General features: G+C 38.2%; 1 protein-coding gene across 3 annotated transcripts in view; it reads right to left on the reverse strand.

Moving 5' to 3' along the window:
- The window catches only part of LSAMP (limbic system associated membrane protein), a 651,408-nt gene that overhangs the window by 574,631 nt on the left and 52,069 nt on the right, over positions 1 to 24,708 (reverse strand). The gene's annotated exons all lie outside the window — the stretch shown is intronic.

Genomic DNA, 24,708 nt, shown 5'->3' on the forward strand with positions numbered 1-24,708 from the left:
AAATGAAGAGAAAGGAACACTCTCCAACTCATTCTATGAGGGCAGCATTACCCTGATACCAAAATCAGAAAAAAGACACCACAAGAAAACTAGAGAATAACTCTTATGAACATTGATGCAAAAATCCTCAATAAAACACTATCAATAAAAAAAAATCATCTCAATAGATGCAGAAAAAAGCTTTTGATAAAACTCAACATGCATTTAATAAAAACTCGTCAGAAAGTGGTTATAGAGGGAACATACCTCAACATAATAAAGGCCATATATGACAAACCCACAGCTAACATCATACTCAATGGTGAAAAGCTGAAAGCATTTCCTCTAAGATCAGGAACAAGACAAGGATGTCCACTCATGCCACTTTTATTCAATATAGTTTTGGAAGTCCTAACCAAAGCAATCAGAGAAGATAAAGAAATAAAAGGAATCCAAATTGGAAAAGGAGAAGTAAAACAGTCACTGTTTGCATATGACATGATGCTATATATAGAACATCCTAAAGACACTACCAGAAAACTACTAGAGCTCATCATTGAATTGGTAAAGCTGCTGGATTCAAAATTAATATACAGAAATCTGTTGCATTTCTATACACTAATAATGAACTATCAGAAAGAGACGTTAAGAAAACAATCCCATTTACTGTCTCATCAAAAGGAATAAAATACTTAGGAATAAACCTACTTCACGAGGCAAAAAACCTGTACTCCAATATCTATAAGACACTGATGAAAGAGACGAAGACAACACAAACAGATGGAAAGATATACTGGGTTCTTGGATTGGAAGAATCAATATTGTTAAACTGATCATCCTACCCAAGGCAATCTACAGATTCAATGCAACCCCTATCAAATTACCAATGGCATTTTTCACAGAACTAGAACAAAAAAATCTTAAAATTTCTATGGAAACACAAAAGGCCCCAAATAGTCAAAGCAATCTAGAGAAAGAAAAACAGAGCTAGAGGAATCAGGCTCCCTGACTTCAGACTATACTACAAAACTACAGTAATCAAAACAGTATGGTACTGGCACAAAAACAGACATATAGATCAATGTAACAGGATAGATAGCCCAGAAATAAACCCACGCACATATGGTCAATTAATCTATGACAAAGGAAGCAAGAATATACAATGGAGAGAAGACAATCTCTTCAATAAGTGGTGCTGGGAAAACTGGACAGCAGCTACATGTAATAGAATGAAATTAGCACATTATCTAACACCATATACAAAAATAAACTGAAAATGGATTAAATACCTAAATGTAAGACTAGATACTATAAAACTCCTAGAGGAAAACAAAAGCAGAACACTCTGACATAAACTGCAGCAATATCTTTTTGGATCCACCTTCTAGAGTAATGAAAATAGAAACAAAAATAAACAAATGGGGCCTAATGAAACTTAAAACCTTTTCCACAGCAAAGGAAACCATAAACAAAATTAAAAGACAACCCACAGAATGGGAGAAAATATTTGCAAATGATGTGACTGACAAAGTATTAATTTCCAAAATCAACAAACAGCTCATACAGCCCAATATCAAAAAAACAAACAACTCAATCAAAAAATGGGCAAGAGATCTAAAAAGACATTTCTCCAAAGAAGACATACAGATGGCCAACAAGCACATGAAAAAAAAAAAAAATGCTCAACATTGCTAATTATTAGAGAAACGGAAATCAAAACTACAATGAGGTATCACCTTATACCATTCAGAATGGCCATCTTTAAAATGTCTACAAATAACAAATGCTGGAGAGGTTGTGGAGAAAAGGGAACCTTCCTACACTGTTGGTGAGAATGTACATTGGTGCAGCCACTATGGGTAACAGTATGGAGGTTCATTAAAAAACTAAAAATAGAGTTACCATATGATCCAGCAATCCTACTCCTGGGCATATATCCAGAGAAAATTATAATTTGAAAAGATACATGTACCCCAATGTTCACAGCAGCACTATTTACAATAACCAAGACATGAAAGCCACCTGAGTGTCCATCAACAGACTAATGGATAAAGAAGATGTGGTATATATACACAATGCAATATTACTCCACCATTAAAAAGAATGAAATAATGTCATTTGCAGCAACATGGATGGATCTAGAGATTATCATACTAAGTGAAGTAAGCCAGACAAAAAAAGACAAATAGCATATGACATCACATATGTAGAATCTTTTAAAAATGATACAAATGAACTTACATACAAAACAGAAATAGACCCATAGACATAGAAAACTAACTTATGGGTACCAAAGGGGGAAGGGGGGTACATGTACAAGTAATGCCACTTGACACTCAGTACCTACCTTCTAAGAGTTTTAATAAGCTTGATAAGTATTATTACAACATTAAATGCATTTTACTAGAGATGAATTGAGGTATGAGAATGTTAAGTGTCTGACTCCATGTCACCAAACAAGTCAACCATCGAGATGAAAACCAAACTCTGGTGATCTGCACCTTAGCTACTAGATTTCTGATTGTATTTTGATCTATTATCCCTAAATTATACAGAATTTCAACAAAAAACAAACAAACCAAAATACAACAACAGAGGATGATCAGAAAATCATTGTTGGCAATCACTTCTTGTTTTTCAAAGCCACTATACAGTTAACACTTCATTTGCTGATGAATTTTTAGTGTTACTCAAACTACAATCAGCCTACAAATTTCTCTACAGGCAACTGATCTAGATTTGAGAATTGGAAGGTCTCAAGTTGAGCTTATCCAGGACCCTAAAGTCTGAACTTCTAATGATGGAAGTTCTGAGAACAAGGAAGTGGTGATGTCTATACAATCATCCCTCAGTAATCATGTGGAATTCGTTCAAGGACACCCTGTTGGATACCAAAATCCTTGGATGCTCAAGTCCCTTATATAAAATGGTGTTGTGCGTACTCCTTAGCTGAATAAATAGTGGTTCAGACAAGATGCAAGATGCATCCCCTGACAGCTGTATCGCCTCTTTAATCCTACTCCTGCCTTGGGCCAGGCAACAAAAAAGGACAATTCCCTTTGGTAAATTAGTCATCTAATTCATAGAATTGATATCATGAGAAATGAATTAGTACATTTATGTGAAAATTGCTTTGAAATGTATGCTATGCTTTCCAGATTCAGGCTACTCTGTCTTCTTTGTCCATTGTCACTATTATGATCATCATTATATTATTACTGAGAGAAGAAAGAGACTATTTCAACCACTGTTGGGGAAAAGAACTCTGAACTGTGTTCCAAGCCGGATTGTTTGGGGTTGCTGTTTGTTGCTGGGACAGTATTTGAAATAAATAAATAAAATCAAAAAAATAAAACTTTCTTAATTAAAAAATAATTTTAGAAACATTTTTAAAGAAAATGTATGCATTAAATTTAGCAAATTCATAAAATACCTAAAAAATAAAAATAGTAAATATAAAAACCCTTAGTTCCACCATTTAATGCTAAACACTACTAACATTTACTATTCTTTTCTACAAGGGTATTTTTTCTGTGCACAAGTTTGGTTTTTGTCTTATACTGTGAATATCAGAGTATACATAAAATGTTGCATCTTTCCTTTTTTCTCTTCTTTTTTTATCAAAAGCATCTTTTGTTATGCTTAAGGGTAGATTTCATGTGTAATATCTATAAGGCATTTTCTTAACTTTTATAGCTGAGGATCATAACATTATCCTGAAATTAAGCATTGAGAAGAAACTGAATATAATCAACAATTTACATTGAGAGCATTCTAAATTATTACTTTAGTAACTGAATCCTCTAGTGTTTTCAGGATTAAAATCACAACACACTTCCTCCTCCCCGTGTCCTCAAGTTCATTCTCTAGTAGGAGGGGGAAGGGTAAGCTGGGACAAAGTGCGAGAGTGGCATGGACATATATACACTACCAAATGTAAAACCGATAGCTAGTGGGAAGCAGCCACATAGCACAGGGAGATCAGCTCGGTGCTTTGTGACCACCTAGAGGGGTGGGATAGGGAGGGTGGGAGGGAGACGCAAGAGGGAGGAGAAATGGGGACATATGTATATGTATAACTGATTCACTTTGTTATAAAGCAGAAACTAACACACCATTATAAAGCAATTATATTCCAATAAAGATGTTAAAATAAATAAATAAAATAAAATAAAATCAAGGGGTTGTGAAAAAAAAATCACAACACAGTTTTCTATACACTAAAGTCTCATTTTGTATAAAAATGCTTCAAAATGGAGGGAGCCTCCCTGGTGGCGCAGTGATTGAGAATCTGCCTGCCAATGCAGGGGACACAGGTTCGAGCCCTGGTCTGGGAGGATCCCACATGCCGCGGAGCGGCTGGGCCCGTGAGCCACAACTACTGAGCCTGCACGTCTGGAGCCTGTGCTCTGCAACGGGAGAGGCCGCGATAGTGAGAGGCCCGCGCGCCGCGATGAAGAGGGGCCCCCGCTCGCCGCAACTAGAGAAAGCCCTCGCACAGAAACGAAGACCCGACATAGCAATCAATCAATCAATAAATCTTTAAAAAAAAAAAAAAAATGTAGACATTTGGGCTTCCCTGGTGGCGCAGTGGTTGGGAGTCTGCCTGCCAATGCAGGGGACACGGGCTCGAGCCCTGGTCTGGGAAGATCCCATATGCCACGGAGCAACTGGGCCCATGCGCCACAACTACTGAGCCTGCGCTCTAGAGCGCCTGTGAGCCGCAACTGCTGAAGCCCGTGCGCCTGGAGCTCGTGCTCTGCAACAAGAGAGGCCACCGCAGTGAGAAGCCTGCGCACCGCAGCGAGGAGTAGCCTCCACTGGCTGCAACTAGAGAAAGCCCACGTGCAGCAACGAAGACCCAATGCAGCCAAAAATAAATAAAATAAATTTATAAAAAAACCCAAAAACATATATACATATAAATTTAACAAACTATATGTGTATACACATGCATTATATATACATTAAAAAAAATGTAGACATTTATGTGAACTTTTATTATTTGTGACTACTTTCTTTGTAGGATAATAACTGTTGTACATATTTTTACTAGGTATAAATTTACTTTTTATAATATTTATTTGACTATAACTATACACTAAGTTCATTAATATTCAGGGAGTTTTGCTACTAATATAGCAGGATTTACACTTCAGAACCAACAAACTTTTAGAACACAATCTGTAAGTTGGAGAGGTGCTGCCATTAAATGCTGTGTGTCTTATCAATTCCCTATAAGGAATACTCTGAATTCTGATAACTACAATCATAATAAGGTAAAACACCCACTGCGTGGATTAATTTTAAATACTGATGATGAACTACTCTTGAATCTCATTACCTATTTCTCTAATACAAAAATCTTGTGTCTCTCATTTTGGATAAAATGTGTGATGAAAAAGAATTCTTTCTTATTACAATGACAAAATATTTTCTCTTCACAGAACACACCAGAGGTTGACCTGATGTTTCAAAAACAAAAGACAAAACAAACAGTAACAATAACACTTCTTACATTAGGGACTGTAGTGGGATTGCAGTTTTATCCTTGAAACTACACAAACACTTCATGAAAACCAGAGTTTAATTTTTGTTGTTAATGGTTCTTTGGATTTATGCAAATAAAGAACATTTCTCTACTATCAGTCAATCTGTCTTTAAGCATTTGTTCTTAACACAGTTCTTACATTTAACTAACAAAAGCAGTGTTTTGATTTATACATTCAGCTATCTCCAGATTAGGTATTTTTACTGATGTCAAAATAAAACTTAAAGGAAATTAAAGAAGGAGAACACATTGCAAAGATGCCCCTGTGGGGTCAATTAGCACCTATTAATATTTATATAATCCATCACTTAATGCCAAATCAATCTTTCTAAAACATCTTTTGTCCATCAGTTCCATGTTCAATAACCTCTCCACAGATATTAAATAAAACCTAACGCTTTAGCTCTGTATTTAAGACAGCCATCAACATAATTTGTCTTCTCTATTAGTATAAGAAAACAATTTCAAACCTTTTAACTTGTATTCTTCCTTTCTTCACCCTACCAGTTCAAATACTATTTCCCCTACCACACACAGATTCACTATTGAATTTATTGGCCACTATGCTACATTTTCTTTAACGTCATAGCCTATTCACCTCTTTTCTTTTCATGATTTTCATGACTGCTAATAATACTTAAATTCTGTAGAACCCTTTCTTCTTCATAAAAAATATGTGTACCTATAACACACAGACACACAGACACATACAATACTTATACATTAAAAAAAATCAATGGTCTTCTTTAACCAGTAAGGTAACAGAGAATGCAGTTAGCTTGAAAATAGCTAGGTAATTGGGACCAGAATTAGAGCCAGCAACTCAGTTCAGCACATCTCTCTGAGTGTACCATGACCCAGGTATCAACACCGCTCCCTCTTCTACCCCAGACCCCAAAAAGCAGAGCCATGACCTGGCCTCTATGCCAAGGGGCGGGGGGTGGAGTTAAACTTTGGAGTGCCTTTCTGAGAATTTTTTTTTCTGTCTAGGGCCTAAAACCAGGCAGAACTGTTCCTCCCCTTCACAGTGCCCTCCTCTGTGTGGAGTCAACCAAACGTCCTAAAGGGCATCAAGGCTCATGACTATAGAGTCAACCTGGGGTCCCATAACCAGGCCCACTTCCAGGTGAGTGGTCTGGTTAGTGAACTGCTCCTGCTGGCTGATGTGATATCTCCTCCAAGGGGTACATGAGATTAAACCACCAGGATGGTGCTGACTCACTAATCTGGGGGGACTTTTCATAGTCACATAGATAGAGGCCTCTATGAAAACATTTTCTCATTACCCACTCACCCTAGGGGTGGCCTTCCTTCTGTGGGTAAGAAGAAGAATGAGAAGAGGTTGCAACAGTGCAGAGAATAATTTAATACTGTACATTTGTAGTGGATTTTAGAATTCATAAAATATGATCCTCATAAGAACTTAAGTAATTAATTCGATAAATATTTATCCAGGGTCTTCTGTTGTGGCACTGAATTAGTTGCTGAGGATTCATAGACTTACAAGGTAGATGGTATCCATGATGTCTTGAGACTTGCAGTCTAGTTGTATAGACAAAAATTAAACTAATTATAGAAATAATCATCATGTAAACACCGCAATAAGGTTGACTTGAGAACTCCCCCAACCCCCCAATTAGAGGACCACCTCACCTAGTCTGTATGGTAGATATGGCCATAAGATAATTAAATTATTTAAATTTACAGCTGATTGAATTGAATTTGACAAAGTTAAATTAACCTTGGTGAAGGTCACATAGTGTGTAGATGACAGAATTAACATATGTAATAGGACTTATGCTCAGCCTGTTCTTTTTACTATCAGTAATTTCTTAGACCAAAAAATAGTGAACCCTGGGCTTCCCAGGTGGCGCAGTGGTTGAGAATCTGCCTGCCAATGCAGGGGACACGGGTTCGAGCCCTGGTCTGGGAAGATCCCACATGCCGCGGAGCAACTAGGCCCGTGAGCCACCACAGTTGCTGAGCCTGCGCGTCTGGAGCCTGTGCTCCGCAACAAGAGAGGCCGCGATAATGAGAGGCCCACGCACCGCGATGAAGAGTGGCCCCCACTTGCCGCAACTGGAGAAAGCCCTCGCACAGAAAACAAAGACCCAACACAGCCATAAATAAATAAATAAATAAATAAATAAATAGTGAACCCTACCTGATTTAAATGAGTTCATTCTTATTGAAAAAAGCATTTGTGTGTTTGCAGGAATTTCGAATGTTGTTATTACATAAGGTAGCTTTTAAAGACATAAAAGTCACCATCAATGAACAGCCCAATTGTATTATTGACTATAAATTTAATTGCTATGGTAACTATAAATAAAGATGATCACTTTTAATTGATCTAACCAAGGATATGTCCTTATATGTTCTCAGTATCATGCAGGGAAATAAAACAGTCTGCTGGAACAGAAAGTGAGTGGGTGGCCAGAGCAACCTCGCTGAGAAGATGAGAAAGAAAAGAAGGACCCAGACTCAGAAGTCCAGGGATGGGCATTTCAATAAGTGAGTACAGCTAGTCTGAGTCATGGAAAATAAAGTATATGTTATTGGAAATTAAGAAAAGGCCAGATCATGTGTGGCCTTTGTAGGCTGAGGCAGGAATTTGGATTTTATTTTAAAAGCTATGGGAAGACTGTGATGAGTTCTAAGCAGAGAAGTGACATGATGTGACTTAAATTTTTAAAAGATTGTTCAGATCAAGTGGGCATGTGGAATAGAAATAAAAGTTGGTCCAACTGGAAATGATACCTAAGAATCCTCTAAAGGAAGTCAGAAGGTATAGGAAGAAAAAAAAAAACTGACAACAGGTAAATGCCATAATAATCAGCACAATCAAAAAGATTTGTGATAAACAGAAGAACCAGGGTGAGAAGAAATATTTTGACAAGCAAGGAAAAGAGTCATACATGGATAACCTGATGCAATGTCATAATCTGGTTTCATGTACAGGCAAATGTAGAATTAAGAGAGAGAAACCTAATCATTGTCATAAACCCAGATGCATTCTGTGTTCAGAATTTCTGATTCAGCATTCTGTAGTCACTGGCTTCCCCATGTGTAAAACTCTATATACCTGGAGCCTTTTTAGAGCACCACCATACACTTTGGGTGATAGCAACATTTCGCTGAGAAGAAGGGCTTTAGATACAGGCCATATGAGTATGAGCAACTGATTCAGCATCACTTATCCATGATCTTCTCATTGGTAAAATGGGGTCATCAATAGCATCTACCTCCTAGGTTGCTCCTAGGGTTGCTATAGGTAGAAAAAAGATAATCCATATAAAGTGCTAAGCACAGTACTTGAACCACATGAAATTACAGCGTGGACTTATAGTGTTACAACTGATAGGCTCAACGCATCAAAATCAGAATGCTAAATCAAATGTCGCTTTCTACTTTATATTTTTCATTGTACAGGGATGTAGTATAGGTACATTGAACTGAATTCTGACAAAACGGACTTAGGTTTTCAGTCTTCACTAGCACTCTTATAGAAATGTTTGCTTTATTTTAAAGGAAATATTTACTCCCTTTTTGTTTGCATCTCCCTTTTGGTTTCATCAGATCTAAATGAGTGAAGGATATTAATAAGTTGTTGAGTTCTTTCCTATAAAGCATTTCCTTTGGTCTCCCTCTCCACTAAGGATTCTCTATTGCAGATGTCCAAGTTCTATGGGTCATTGGGAATACCCGATGAAACAGGTATTAACTACTTGACATATCTAGCACTGTGTGTTTGTGCATGTACACATTGTACACATATGCATGTGTGCATTATATGTGTATAAAAAAACATGTATATTGGTTATCTCTTGACTAAACTTTTCTCACTGAAGATTGTATAGGAGAACAAAGTGAATACAAATTGTTCATTGCTAAAAATGAAGGAAATATTAGTACTATAATGGGCATACTCTTCATTATGTCTTAGAATAAAATATTTTTCCCAGGGGAAGCCGTCATTAAAGTTATATGGGAAAGAAAAGGAAAAATAAGATTCACTCTGCAAATTTTCAATTTTCGCACTACTTTTCAAAAACACATCAGCTATATAAACTGGAGATTGCTTGGACAACAAGCTATACCTGGAGGCCAAGGAGTTTTTGACAGAATTTGAAGATCTGCTATTCAAGATTTCATGGTGCTTATTGGAGAATTTATTCTTTCTAAGAAATGCGTCTTCTTTTCAGTGGTTGTTAAGTTGACTACCACAGAGGTCACCTCTTAGATGTCAATTTAATGCATCTTGATGTGTTACCATCCCTGTTATGAACACCTGCATGTGAACATCAGTCTTCCCATTGGCCTAAGTGCCTCAGGACTACACAATATGGGCATGACTCTAAGGCAGGAGTTGGCAAACTATGACCCAAGGGCCGAATCTGGCCCATGGCCTGTTTTTTTAAAGTCTTCAAGAAAAATTTTTTTTTCATTTGTAAAATGTTGCAATTAAAGAAAAAAAGAACATGTGACATGTGGCCTACAGAATCTAAAATACTTACCCTCTATCCCTTATAGAAAATGTTTGCTGACCTTTGCTTTAAGGTAATGTTTAAATTTTTTTTTTTATTTTAAAAAAAATCTCCAAACTTGTTATTTGTTACAGCTTTTGCTTCTTTGGGGAGTAAAAAGTGCACTCTTTCTCAATTTGACTCAAAGGTGAAAAAGGACACAGTGCTTTACTATGCTGAGTTGCATTTGCTGAAACACACACATACACAAACACACACACACACACACACACACGGACAGTCTTGAAGGAAAGACTGCTTAAAAAGGGAAACGCGTAATGCAAATTCACTTTGACTATAAATGTTATTAATCTCCTTTTGCCTGCTTCCCATCAACAAAGAAGGGATAGTTATTATCGTCCCCAACTATCTCACAGGGATGTTAAAACTGAGATGAAAAGAGATCTGAGCTCTTCACTAGATGCTATACTGATCCACAGTATTGCTATGATAATATATTACTTAAGAGATTATTAATGAAAAATTATCCCACAAAAATAACTATCCTAGGAGAAAGTTTGGAGGTGGCAGTGTCACCTTGCTATGTACTTTGGAGTATGTTTTCATATCTGAAGGCTCTAACTATTTCCTCCTTCCTCCTTTAAGTCTCTATAGAGGTAAACTCCATTTCCTGTACCATTGATTACTAGTAGGTACCTTGCTTACTCAGATGTCTCATGGTTCAAAAATGAGTCATCATGGTGATAAACTTGATAAAAATGATGCCGTGGACACATAGAGCAGACATGCAAGGGAAATCCAGAATTCTATTATTTTAAAGCTAAAAGGACATTATCATCGCTTACCTAGTTCCCTTATTATGGCTTATCTGGTTCCTTTATTCCTATAAACAGACACTGAGAGATGAAATGGCTTGCCCTTATAATAGAACGAGGATTAGGTCTTAGGGCTCTTGAGTTCTCATGCAGTATTTTTTGCAATAAAAAAGAAAAAGGAAATAGGAAGAAAAGATTAAACATGGAGCTTGGAAAACAAGAAAATGAAAGAAAAATGGAATATGTAAGTACATATTTTAAAGTATGTAGAAAATGACATATAGGATCTCTATGTGAGGAGAAATAGGAAGAAAGACTCAAAGTGGGTGGCAAACTGGCAACGTATGTTCTTATTCACCAATGCCAGGATTATCTCAGTGAACTTGGGCCAAACTGCCATGACAATAATTAGCTCCAGTACTTTGACAGATCATTATGAAAACATTAGCAGGGCATTAGTGAGAATTACCCATTTTTCACACATTGATTACATGCCACAGTTGGCTTGTTAGTGTATTGGTGCCTAAGAGCTGAGCTCTAACTAGCACTTTCCTCCTTCACCTGATATCTAAACCTGCTAACCTCAAAATAAGCCATGCAAAGGGACTTTGTTAAATAAGTACAAATCCATTTCGCTTGTTTAGGAAGAAACTCATTAATCAAACCAGAGAATTATTTGGCCCATCTCTGCTCAGCAATGCACAGTAATCCACCAACTTCCCCTTTAAGATGACCCATCATGCGTTTTAAGGACACAACCCAGCAGCACCATCCTCCACATTTTCTCTGCTTACTTCCTAGGCTGCTGCTGCTATCTCAGGTCTCAATTCAGGAAGAGGTGGCCTCTCACTTTACTGTCTTTAGTCCAAGGTATATTCCTATATTTCATCCATCTCAGTCATCAACTGCCTTGGCCTATGGAACCACTAAATCAGTTGTCCTCAGCAGTCTGTACATTAGAATCACCCGGAAAGATTTCAAGGAAATGCTGACGTATGGTCCACATCCCACCCCAAATGACTCAGAATTTCTGGAAGCGGGACCTGGGCATCTGTGTTTGCTTATTTGTGTTAAGCTCACAAGATGAGTCTGGTGCACAGTGGGGGGTTGGAAGTGACTGCATTTTCAAATATATATTTAGATTCATTAACCTGGAGTACTGGGTGATGTGGGATATACAGAGGGATAAAGTTAACAAATCAGTTGGCTTATTCCCAATATTGATGAGAGATGGTGCATTGTTCTCAGTATATGTGAACAGTCTAAAATACCTAAGCAGAGAATAAGTAACTTTGAGGGGGCATTTTGTGATTTTTTTTACCCTTTTCTTGCATAACACCACCTGTCCACCCACACAGAAAACACATTTAATTTTGAGTCATATATTTTAGAAGGTGCAATTCTCTCACACGATTTTATAAGTGATTATCTTTTGCTAATTTGAAGAAGTCCAGCATGGATACGCAGGGCAAAGCTCCCTCCCCCTCCCTTTCCTTCCCTTCACTTTCAAAAGCGTATGTCAAAATAACACTGACTAGAATATGTGAAATGAATTATTGAGATGCTTGGAGCTAAGCAGTCTCCGAGGCTGGTTGGATTATAGGACAAGCAGGGGTGTGTGTAAGTCACTGAGCTGTACTCAGTCATGGGGTCGGAATCTGGATCCTTTTATTTCCACAGGAAACTCAAGAAGGAGGAATAATACAAGACAAAACCAAAGAGAAAGAAGGTGAGGAGGAAGTACTCTGTTTATATGTCTCTCTCTCTCTTTCTCGCTCCCTCTACCTCTCTCTCTTTCTCTATCTGTCTGAAAAGGAAGATTGAAATTAGGCACAATTGAAATGAGCTGCACAACTTTGGCCAAGATATTTCCCATCTTCTGGATTCAGTTTCCGTATCTGCCACATGAGAAAACTGATTAAAATTCTTTTGATTCTCAGCAAGCAGTAAAGTGTTATGATTCTATGAGAAAATTTCTTAGAGTCCCAAATAGTAGGGGACACGTAAGCTGTCTTCAGCAATGTAAGGTAGACCTTTGCCATTAAAAGATTTATTTTTATACTCCCCACTACTTGAGAGAACTCTTAAAGGTGCAAGGAATATAATAAAATGTGAGCTGGCCAAGGCCAAGTTGAATCTCAAGTCCAAAGAGGCTGTGCTGCAGGCAAGCTTTAAGCCGATCCAGCCTGTGCCAGCAGTGGGGTGTTCCTGTTCTGTACTCATCTTTGCAAACCTAAGGATTCACAAGGATCTCGGGTTATGTGTCTCATGATTATTAAGAGACTCTTGTAAGTCTCCTTACATTTATAGAAATGCCTTTACTTAATATGGCTGCCTATTTTAAGATATCATCCCTCTCCAATGATCATGTGGGGACACTGAATGGAGCAAGTAATTTAAAAGATAATGAATGCCTTGGGAACTGTTTGGGGTGTGTATTGGTTTACTAGGGCTGCTATAACAAACAGACTATTTAACTTTTTTAAAGAAATTATTTTTAAACTACAGAAATTTTCTTTCTCACAGTTCTGGAGGCTAAAAGTTTGAGATCAAGGTGCTGGCAGGGTTGGTTCCTCTGAGGGCTGTGAGAGAAGGATCTGTTCCAGGTCTCTCTCCTTGGCTTGTGAATGGCCATCTTCTCCCTATGTCTTCATAACATCCTCCCTCTGTATCCAAATTTCCTCTGCTTATAAGGATAAAATTCATATGGATTAGGACCTATCCTAATGACCATATTTTAACTTGATTACTTCTGTAACCTATCTCCAAATAAGGTCACATTCTGAAGCACTGTTCTGGTTTTTTTTTTTTATTGGGGGGACACAATTTAGCCCATAACAACAAATGTTTTATATAAACAAAGAAAGTCTTAGCAGTCAGTGATTTTAGTCGGTATGTATACATTGATCTTACTGAAATGTGAATTAAAGAAATCAAGCAAGGAATATTTATTATTATTGATATTAATACTAATACTATTACAAATAGATACAAAGTACTGAGTACTTACCATAGGATTACCTTACATGTATTATTTTATTTAATCCTCAAAAGAATTTTGTGAAATTCTTAATATTATTTTGCTCATTTTACAGATACTAACTCAGAGAGAGGCCCAGAGTCACATAGTTAGTAAAGCAGTAGAGGCAGGTTTATAATCCATATCTGTTTGAACACCCTAAAGCCCCTAGCACACCATAAGTGCCAATGACACAGTAGTTAGTGTGGCACAGTGGTTAAGATAGTAAAAGGAGTATCTCCAATAAGTCTTATACTTAGCTATAGTGTTAATTTCCCTGAAGTTCTGTTCTAAAAAAAAGACATCTTCATGATTTTCCATCTCTTACTTCCTAAGTTCAACTGTCTTGAGCAGACATTCAAGGTAACCCACCATCTGGCTATAATTTACATTGCCACTCTTAATGCCCACTAACCCTCCACAGTATTCCAGTACAGTCATATGCCATGTATTCTTTTTCATTTAATCTAAAATGCCATCTTCCATCCTGGAGCCTCCAGCTAATGTGATCAGAGAAGTCTTAATGGGAGAAGTAACATTTACTCTGGATCCTGAAGGCTGACTAGAATTTTGACAGGTGGAAGCTAAACCTTTGGAGGAAGGAGGTAAACATCTGAGAAGAATAGGTATGAAAAAGAGGATGTCATAGCAGAGCAAATTTTGCAGAAGCATCAAGAAAACAAGTCAGGCCACTTGACTAAGAAATTAGAAAGTCATTAGGAAGATGCATACACTGACTATTTTTCAGAATTTCAAGTAATCTTTTGGTCAATTCACTGAAGGTAGAGGTAACGGGACAGATGTTGAGTATTTCTTCATTTAGCATTTGATTCTCAATTACTCTACGCATTTTACATCTCTGGACAATTTACGCCAGCAGCCGTCTCCATTGCCCAAAAGGCACATTACTTTGCAATTGGCTGGATCTAAAAAAAGGACTTTTCGACTTTTGCAAATCTTTTTTAAAACAAAAATAAGGGCTCTTTTACTAGATGCCAACAGAGGGCTCTGGAGAAGAGAAGGCAGATAGAATATATATACATATTACATATACGACATCTTTTTACCTCTCTTACAAAGTGGTGGCCCAGCAATCTGGGAAAGGTTTTAATTTTCAGCATCACTGTCTTGTTTCTCTGTTCCTTATCTCCAATAAACAAAGTAAAGAGACGAATGCATACACAATTTTCTTTTGAAGATGATGCCAAAATGATTTGGCAAAAGACAACTGCAGGTCTTTCACCAGCTCTAATGTCCATTGGGACCACAGTTCTTAAAGTTTGGAGCACAAGCACATTTGAAGGTAAATCAAGGCTGACAGCAGTCATCTTTAAAAAAAATAAATAATAAGCCTAAAAGAAAACACATTGAGATGAAGAAATAGGAGGCCACACCAGAGAAAGAAGAGGTGCTCTTGTAAATTTCCAGTAGAAGGTTGCTAGGCAATAGTCAGAGGAACCAGTCAAGGGACCCAAGTTCTAATTGCAGATGTTACATTCCAGTCTTGCAGAGATTTTCAACAGTCAAACAGGATGCTGAGACTTCTCTCCTGACCTCGGGCCAAGACAATCTGCTTTTTAACTGGAGGCAACTGTAATCCATTCTGTGAACAGATGGCATAGAAGAGAAAATTCAAACACAGGCTCTCTAGTATCTATTCCAAAAGCTAGCCAACTTCCAGCTGTGGTAGGATAGGCAAGGGAAGATAAAGGTCCTAGTGGGTGGGGAAGAGTTGTATAAAGAGCAGAAAAGATACTTTCTAACAGTGAAGGATGACACGCCGAGAGGCCTGCTTTCGTTACAGTGATGCTGGATAAATTCACATTGTAATCACTTTTATATCAATTATAATTCATAACTCTTCTAGATCATCCATGATTTCTGTCTTTAAAACAGGCCTGTGTCTTCTCCAATTTCTACATTCTTTGTCCTTCTGAATATAACAAAACACTGTTCATTATTTTTTATTTTTCATTTTTTCTTCACATTAAACTATTGAAAGCCAGAAACTGCATTGCTAAAGTTTGGTCATATGATTTACAAATGCATGACAGGGTCACAGGAAAAGACTCAGCAAGAGGAGACCCTTCCTTTGACACAATCAGGGGGCAAACACACAAGCAAGAGTGAATGTCCATGTCCATGAAATGTGCAGTGGTGGAATAGTGTCAACTTTGCATGTGATCTTAATATATATTCTGTGTTGATGTTCTCTATTGACTTTTCAACCTAGAAAGTGTTGATCATCAACACAAGTACTACGAACTCTATGAAAATTTTGATTAAAGTACTAAAAAAAGGAATTTTAGGCACAATATGAACTCTAATTACTAACAGAAGAGTGTGGAGGTTTTGACCCAAGCAACAAGCATTCCCACAGTTGATTATTACTGCTGTATCCTGCCTAAACAAAAGGTGAAACTTTTAACTGAAACGTTATTAAAAATAAACAGACCAGTGGAGACCTTCAAGATGGCAGAGGAGAAAGACGTGGTGATCACCTTCCTCCCCACAAATACATCAAAAATATATCTACATGTGGAAGAACTCCTACAGAACACCTACTGAACATGGGCAGAAGACCTCAGACTTCCCAAAAGGCAAGAAAATCCCCATATACCTGGGTAGGGCCAAAGAAAACAGAAAAAACAGAGTCAAAAGAATAGGGATGGGACCTGCATCTCTGGGAGGAGCTATGAAGGAGGAAAAGTTTCCACACACTAGGAAGCCCCTTCACTGGTGGAGACGGGGGGTGGTGGGAAGGAAGCTTCGGAGCCACGGAGGAGAGTGCAGCAACAGGGGTGCAGAGGGCAAAGCGGAGAAATTCTGCACAGAAGATTGGTGCCGACCAGCACTCACCAGCCTGAGAGGCTTGTCTGCTCACTCCTCAGGGTGGGTGGGGGCTGGGAGCTGAGGCTCGGGCTTCGGAGGTCAGACCCCAGAGAGAGGACTGGGGTTGGCTGCATGAACACAGCCTGAAGGGGGCTAGTGTGCCACAGCTAGCCGGGAGGGAGTCAGGGGAAAAGTCTGGCCCTGTCAAAGAGGCAAGAGACCATTGTTTCGGGGTGCACGAGGAGAGGGGATTCCTACCCCATGTGCCCCCAGAAGGCAGAGCACCACCTAAGCGAGCTCCAGAGATGGGCGCGAGTCACGGCTATCAGCTCAGAATCCAAAGATGGGCATAAAACACTAACGCTGCTGCCGCTGCCACCAGGAATCCTGTGTGCAAGCACAGATAACTATCCTCACCCCCACCCTTGGGCGTCTGTGCAGCCCACCACTGCCAGGATCCCGTGATGCAGGGACAACTTTCCTGGGAGAACACATGGCATGCCTCAGGCTGTTGCAATGTCATGTTGGTCTCTGCTGCCGCAGGCTTGCCACACATTCCAATTATGACCACCATACCCCTCCCTCTTCCTGGCCTGAGTGAGCAAGAAAGCCCTGATCAGACGCTGCTTTAAAACCCTCCTGTCTGGGGCAGGGACAGATGCCTGAGGGCAGCCTACACGCAGAGGAGGGTCCAAAACCAAACCTGAACCCCAGGAGCTGGGTGAACAAAGAAGAGAGGGGGAAATTTCTCTGTGCAGCCTCAGGAGCAGTGGATTAAATCCCCACATTCAACTTGATGAACTCTGCATCTGTGAAATACCTGAATAGACAACAAATGTTCCCAAAATTAAGGCAGTGGACTTTGGGAGGAACTGTAGACTTGTTGTTTGCTTTCTGCAACTGATTTGTTTCTGATTTTTATGTTTATCTTAGTACAGTTTTTAGTGCTTGTTATCATTCGTGGATTTGTTTATAGGTTTGGTTGCTCTCTTCTTTTTTTCATTTTCTATATTTTTTTTTTTTTTTTCTTTTTATTTATTTAATTTTATTATTATTTTTTTTTCCCTTTTTTTCTTCCTTTTCTTCTGAGCCATGTGGCTGGCAGGATCTTGGTTGTGTGGCCGGGTATCAGGCCTCAGCCTACAAGGCAGGAGAGGTGAGTTCAGGAAACTGAAGGACCAGAGACATCCTGGCCCCACGTAATATCAATCAGCGAGAGCTCTCCCAGAGATCTCCATCTCAACACTAAGACCCAGATCCACCCAACAGCCAGCAAGCTCCAGTGCTGGACTCCCCATGCCAAACAACTAGAAAGATAGAAACACAATCCCACCTATTAGCAGAGAGGCTGCCTAAAGTTATATTAACTTCACAGACACCACGAAACACACCACCAGATGTGGCCCTGCCCACCAGAAAGACAAGATCCAGCCCTACCTACCAGAATATAGGCACTAGTCCCATCCACCAGGAAGCCTACACAAGCCACTGAAACAACCTCACCCACTAGGGACAGAGACCAAAAACAACGGGAACTATGAACCTGCAGCCTGCAAAAACGAGACCCCAAACACAGTAAGTGAAGCAAAATGAGAAGACAGAGAAACACACAGCAGATGAAGGAGCAAGGTAAAACCCCACCAGATGAAACAAATGAAGACGAAATAGGCAGTCTACATGAAAAAGAACTCAGAATAAGGATAGTAAAGATGATCCAAAGTCTTGGAAATAGAATGGAGGAAATACAAGAAATGCTTAACAAGGACCTAGAAGAACTAAAGAGCAAACAAACAATCATGAACAACACAACAAATGAAATTAAAAATTCTCTAGAAGGGATCAACAGCAGAAAAATGGAGGCAGAAGAACGGATATCTGACCTGGAAGGTAAAATAGTGGAAATAACTACTGCAGAACAGAATAAAGAAAAAACAATGAAAAGAATTGAGGACAGTCTCAGAGACCTCTGGGACTACATTAAATGCACCAACATTCGAATTACAGGCGTCTCAGAAGAAGAGATAAAGAAAGGGTCTGAGAAAATATTTGAAGAGATTATAGTTGAAAACTTCCTTAATATAGGAAATGAAATAGTTAAGTCCAGGAAGCACAGAGATTCCCATAAAGGATAAAACCATGAAGAAACATGCCAAGACACATATTAATCAAACTATCAAAAATTAAATACAAAGAAAAAATATTAAAAGCAGCAAGGGAAAAGCAACAAATAACATACAAGGAATCCCCATAAGGTTAACAACTTATCTTTCAGCAGAAACTCTGCAAGCCAGAAGGGAGTGGCAGGATATATTTAAAGTGAGGAAAGGGAAAAACCTACAACCAAGATTACTCTATCCAGCAAGGATCACATTCAGACTTTACAGAGAAATTAAAATCTTTACAGACAAGCAAAAGGTAAGAAAATTCAGAACCACCAAACCAGCTTTACAACAAATGCTAAAGGAATGTCTCTAGGCAGGAAACACAAGAGAAGAAAAAGACCTACAATAACAAAGCCAAAACAATTAAGAAAACGGTAATAGGAACATACATATAGATAAGTACCTTAAACGTAAATGGATTAAATGCTCCAACCAGAAGACATAGACTGGCTGAAAGGTTACAAAAACAAGACCTGTATATATGCTGTCTACAACAGACCCACGTCAGATCTAGGGACACATACAGACTGAAAGTGAGGGGATGGAAAAGAGATATTCCATGCAAATGGAAATCAAAAGAAAGCTGGAGTAGCAATTCTCATATCAGACAAAACAGACTTTAAAATAAAGACTATTACAAGAGACAAAGAAGGACACTACCTAATGATCAAGGGATCAATCCAAGAAGATATAACAATTGTAAATATTTATGGACCCAACATAGGAGCACACCAATACATAAGGGAAATGCTAAGAGCCATAAAAGGGGAAATCGACAGTAACATAATCATAGTAGGGGACTTTAACACCCCACTTTCACCAATGGACAGATCATCCAAAATGAAAATAAATAAGGAAACACAAGTTTTAAATGACACATTAAACAAGTTGGACTTAATTGATATTTATAGGACATTCCATCCAAAAACAACAGAATACACTTCCTTCTCAAGTACTCATGGAACATTCTCCAGGATAGACCATATCTGGGGTCACAAATCAAGCCTTGGTAAATTTAATAAAATTGAAATCGCATCAAGTATCTTTTCTGACCAAAACGCTATGAGACTAGATATCAATTACAGGAAAACAACCGTAAAAAATAAAAACACATGGAGGCTAAACAATACACTCCTAAATAACAAAGAGATCACTGAAGAAATCAAAGAGGAAATCAAAAAGTACCTAGAAACAAATGACAAAGAAAAGATGATGACCTGAAACCAAGGGGATGCAGCAAAAGCAGTTCTAAGAGGGAATTTTATAGCAATACAGTCCTACTTCAAGAAACAAGAAACACCTCAAATAAACAACCTAACATTACACCTAAAGCAATTAGAGAAAAAAGAACCAGAAAACCCCAAAGTTAGCATAAGGAAAGAAATCATAAAGATCAGATCAGAAATAAATGAAAAAGAAATGAAGGAAACAATAGCAAAGATCAATAAAACTAAAAGCTGGTTCTTTGAGAAGATAAACAAAATTGATAAACCATTAGTCAGAGTCATCAACAACAAAAGGGAGAAAACTCAAATCAACAGAATTACAAATGAAAAAGGAGAAGTAACAACTGACACTGCAGAAATACAAGGATCATGAGAGATTACTAAAAGCCACTGTATGCCAATAAAATGGACAACCTGGAAGAAGCGGACAAATTCTTCGAAAAGTACAACCTTCCAAGACTGAACCAGGAAGAAATAGAAAATATGAAAAGACCAATCATAGGCACTGAAATTGAACCTGTGATTAAAAATCTTCCAACAAACAAAAGCCCAAGACCAGATGGTTTCACAGGCGAATTCTATCAAACATTTAGAGAAGAGCTAACACCTATCCTTCTCAAGCTATTCCAAATTATAGCACAGAAGGAACACTCCCAAACTCATTCTATGAGGCCACCATCACCCTGATACCAAAACCAGACAAAGATGTCACAAAAAAAGAAAACTACAGGCCAATATCTCTGATGAACATAGATGCAAAATTCTCACCATAATACTAGCAAACAGAATCCAACAGCACATTAAAAGGATCATACACCATGATCAAGTGGGGTTTATCCTAGGAATGCAAGGATTCTTCAATACACACTAATCAATCAATGTGATATACCATATTAAAAAACTGAAGGATAAACACTATATGATCATTGCAACAGATGCAGAAAAAACTTCTGAACAAATTCAACACAAATTTATGATAAAAACTATCCAGAAAGTAGGCATAGAGGGAATCTACCTCAACATAATAAAGGCCATACATGACAAACCCACAGCCAACATTGTTCTCAATGGTGAAAAACTGAAAACATTTCCTCCAACATCAGGAACAAGACAAGATTATCCACTCTCACCACTATTATCCAACATAGTTTTGGAAGTTTTAGCCACAGCAATCAGAGAACAAAAAGAAATGAAAGGCTTCCAAATCAGAAAAGAAGAAGTAAAACTATCACTGTTTGCAGATGACATGATACCATACATAGAGAATCCTAAAGATGCTACCAGAAAACTACTAGAGCTAATCAATGAATTTGGTAAAGTAGCAGGATACAAAATTAATGCACAGAAATCTCTTGCATTCCTATACACTAATGATGAAAAGTCTGAAAGAGAAGTTAAGGAAACACTCCCATTTACCATTGCAACAAAAAGAATAAAATACCTAGGAATAAACCTACCTAGGGAGACAAAAGACCTGTATGCAGGAAACTATAAGACACTGATGAAAGAAATTAAAGACAATACAAACAGATGGAGAGATGTACCATGTTCTTGGAATGGAAGAATCAACATTGTGAAAATGACTCTACTACTCAAAGCAATCTAGAGATTCAATGCAATCCCTATCAAACTACCAATGGCATTTTTCACAGAACTAGAACAAAAAATTTCACAATTTGTATGGAAACTCAAAGACCCTGAATAGCCAAAGCAATCCTGAGAAAGAAAATTGGAGCTGGAGGAATCAGGCTCCCTGACTTCAGACTATACTACAAAGGTACAGTAATCAAGACAGTATGGTACTGACACAAAAGCAGAAATATAGATCAATGCAACAGGATAGAAAACCCAGAGATAAACCCACGCACATATGGTCACCTTGCCTTTGACAAAGGGGGCAAGAATATACGATGGAGAAAAGACAGCCTCTTCAATAAGTGGTCCTCAAAAACTGTACAGCTACATGTAAAAGAATGAAATTAGAACATTCCTTAACACTATACACAAAAATAAACTCAAAATGGATTAAAGACCTAAATATAAGGCCAGACACTATCAAACTCTTAGAGGAAAACATAGGCAGAACACTCTATGACATAAATCCCAGCAAGATCCTTTTTGATCCACCTCCTAGAGAAATGGAAATAAAAACAAAAATAAACAAATGGGGCCTAATGAAACTTAAAAACTTTTGCACAGCAAAGGAAACCATAAACAAGATGAAAAGACAACCCTCAGAATGGGAGAAAATATTTGCAGATGAAGCAACTGACTAAGGATTAATCTCCCAAATATACAAGCAGCTCATGCAGCTCAATAACGAAAAAACAAACAACCCAATCCAAAAATGGACAGAAGACCTAAATAGACATTTCTCCAAAGAAGATATACAAATTGCCAACAAACACATGAAAGGATGCTCTACATCACTAATCATTAGAGAAATGCAAATCAAAATGGCAATGAGGTATCACCTCACACTGGTCAGAATGGCCATCATCAAAAAATCTATAAACAATAAATGCTGGAGAGGGTGTGGAGAAAAGGGAACACTCTTGCACTGTTGGTGGGAATGTAAATTGATACAGCCACTATGGAGAACAGTATGGAGGTTCCTTAAAAAACTAAAACTAGAACTACCATGTGACCCAGCAATCCTACTACTGGGCATATACCCAGAGAAAACCATAATTCAAAAAGACTCATGCACCCTGATGTTCATTGCAGCACTATTTACAATAGCCAGGACATGGAAGCAACCTAAGTGTCCATCGACAGATGAATGGATAAAGAAGATGTGGCATATATAGATAACGGAATATTACTCAGCCATAAAAAGAAATGAAATTGAGTTATTTGTAGTGAGGTGGATGGACCTAGAGTCTGTCATACAGAGTGAAGTAAGTCAGAAAAAGAAAAACAAATACCATATGCTAACACATATATATGGAATCTTAAAAAAAAATGGTTTTGATGAACCCACAGGCAGGACAGGAATAAAGACGCAGATGTAGAGAATGGACTTGAGGACCCGGGGAGGGGGAAGCAGAAGCTGGGATGAAGTGAGAGAGTAGCACTGATATAGATACACTACCAAATGTAAGATAGATAGCTAGTGGGAAGCAGCTGCATAGCACAGGGAGTTCAGCTCAGTGCTTTGTGACCACCTAGAGGGGTGGGATAAGGAGGGTGGGAGGGAGGCGCAAGAGGGAAGGGATACCGGGATATACATATGCATATAGCTGATTCACTTTGTTATACAGCAGTAACTAACACAATATTGTAAAGCAATTAAACTCCAATAAAAATGTTAAAAATAAATAAATTAATTAATTAATTAAATAAAATAAACAGACCAAATATCCACTGGTGTGGATTTAATATAGATTTTTACACTACGTGAGGACTTAGACTTGATTACTTCAAAATGATCCTCCAAGTCAAAAATTCCATGTGTCTCCTTCATTCATTTTTTAATATACATTTAGTTGCATTCAGCAACATTCACTGATACTATCCCATACCAAACATAGATTGAGGGTTCCTGGTTTTCACAGATAAATAAAAATGTAGATAACATAACCTAAGTAAACAGTCATACGAATTAAAAGTTACAATCCAGTGGGGTATATCCTGTGTTGAGACTAAAGGTGATACAGTTTTATGACGAAATAATTGTCTATTCCTCCAGGATCAATTAGAGAAGACTTCACATAGGTAAAGCTTGAGTAGGATCTTCAAGGATGGGGCAAGAGTTTCAGGCAAAGAGAAGAGGTGAGTTAAGAGCATTCCAGAGAGGGAAAGCCATGTACAAAGACAAGGAAACATGAAACAACATGGTGCATTTGAGATAATGAAGCAGTTCTGTAGATTTGGAAAGGAATAGGGGAGGGAAATGGACAAAAGAAAGAAAAAAGCAAGGACCATGCTATGAAGTAAGGACAATATCCATATTTTGCAGGCAACAGGGAGCCCGTGAAGTGCTATCCTCTCCGCAGTAGATTCTTCCAGTGCTCTGCCCATATCCCTTCATATCCCCTACCATTTTCACGAATATTGTCTCCAAATGAGGTGCGCTTAGAACAGCCAGCACCTGAGGCTCTGTCAAGTGGGCTGTCCTCAGGCTGCTAGAGGGTTTTGGTTTTGTTTCTGTTTTGCCTAAATATATAGAGCTCTTGAAATGGCCCGGAATTTCTGTCCCTCCCCCAATAAAGCCATTAACCAATGCTTCTAGGTGCTGGAATATAAACACTCAGGCCCTCTTACTACAGTCAGGACAACTTGAAGGTATGCCTTACCCACTGTGGGATTTTGCATTATACTGTATTCTCACTTGCTATTCTTCCCCTCCAATTCCCACTCTCCTATTCCTCTACTGGTTTTTCCTGTGAATGTTTTCCTGATAAGTCACTTTGACACAATTCCTCATTTCAGGGTCTATTTTGGGGGAGCCCAGCCTAAGACATCCTTTTAATTTATAGCTGTGAGCAATTAAAGTGAATCTGTAGAGAAACTGTCTCATTGATAAACTATAAAGCCATGGTGAAATGGGAAATCTGTTTCTAATTAGTTTAAGGTGTATTGCCAGGTTGGTGGCATTAAGAATAGATGAGATTATATACTTATATTTTTGCCTG

The sequence above is a fragment of the Balaenoptera borealis genome (assembly GCF_965194805.1).
Source record: "Balaenoptera borealis genome assembly, chromosome: 5".
NCBI classification, from domain to species: Eukaryota; Metazoa; Chordata; class Mammalia; order Artiodactyla; family Balaenopteridae; genus Balaenoptera; species Balaenoptera borealis.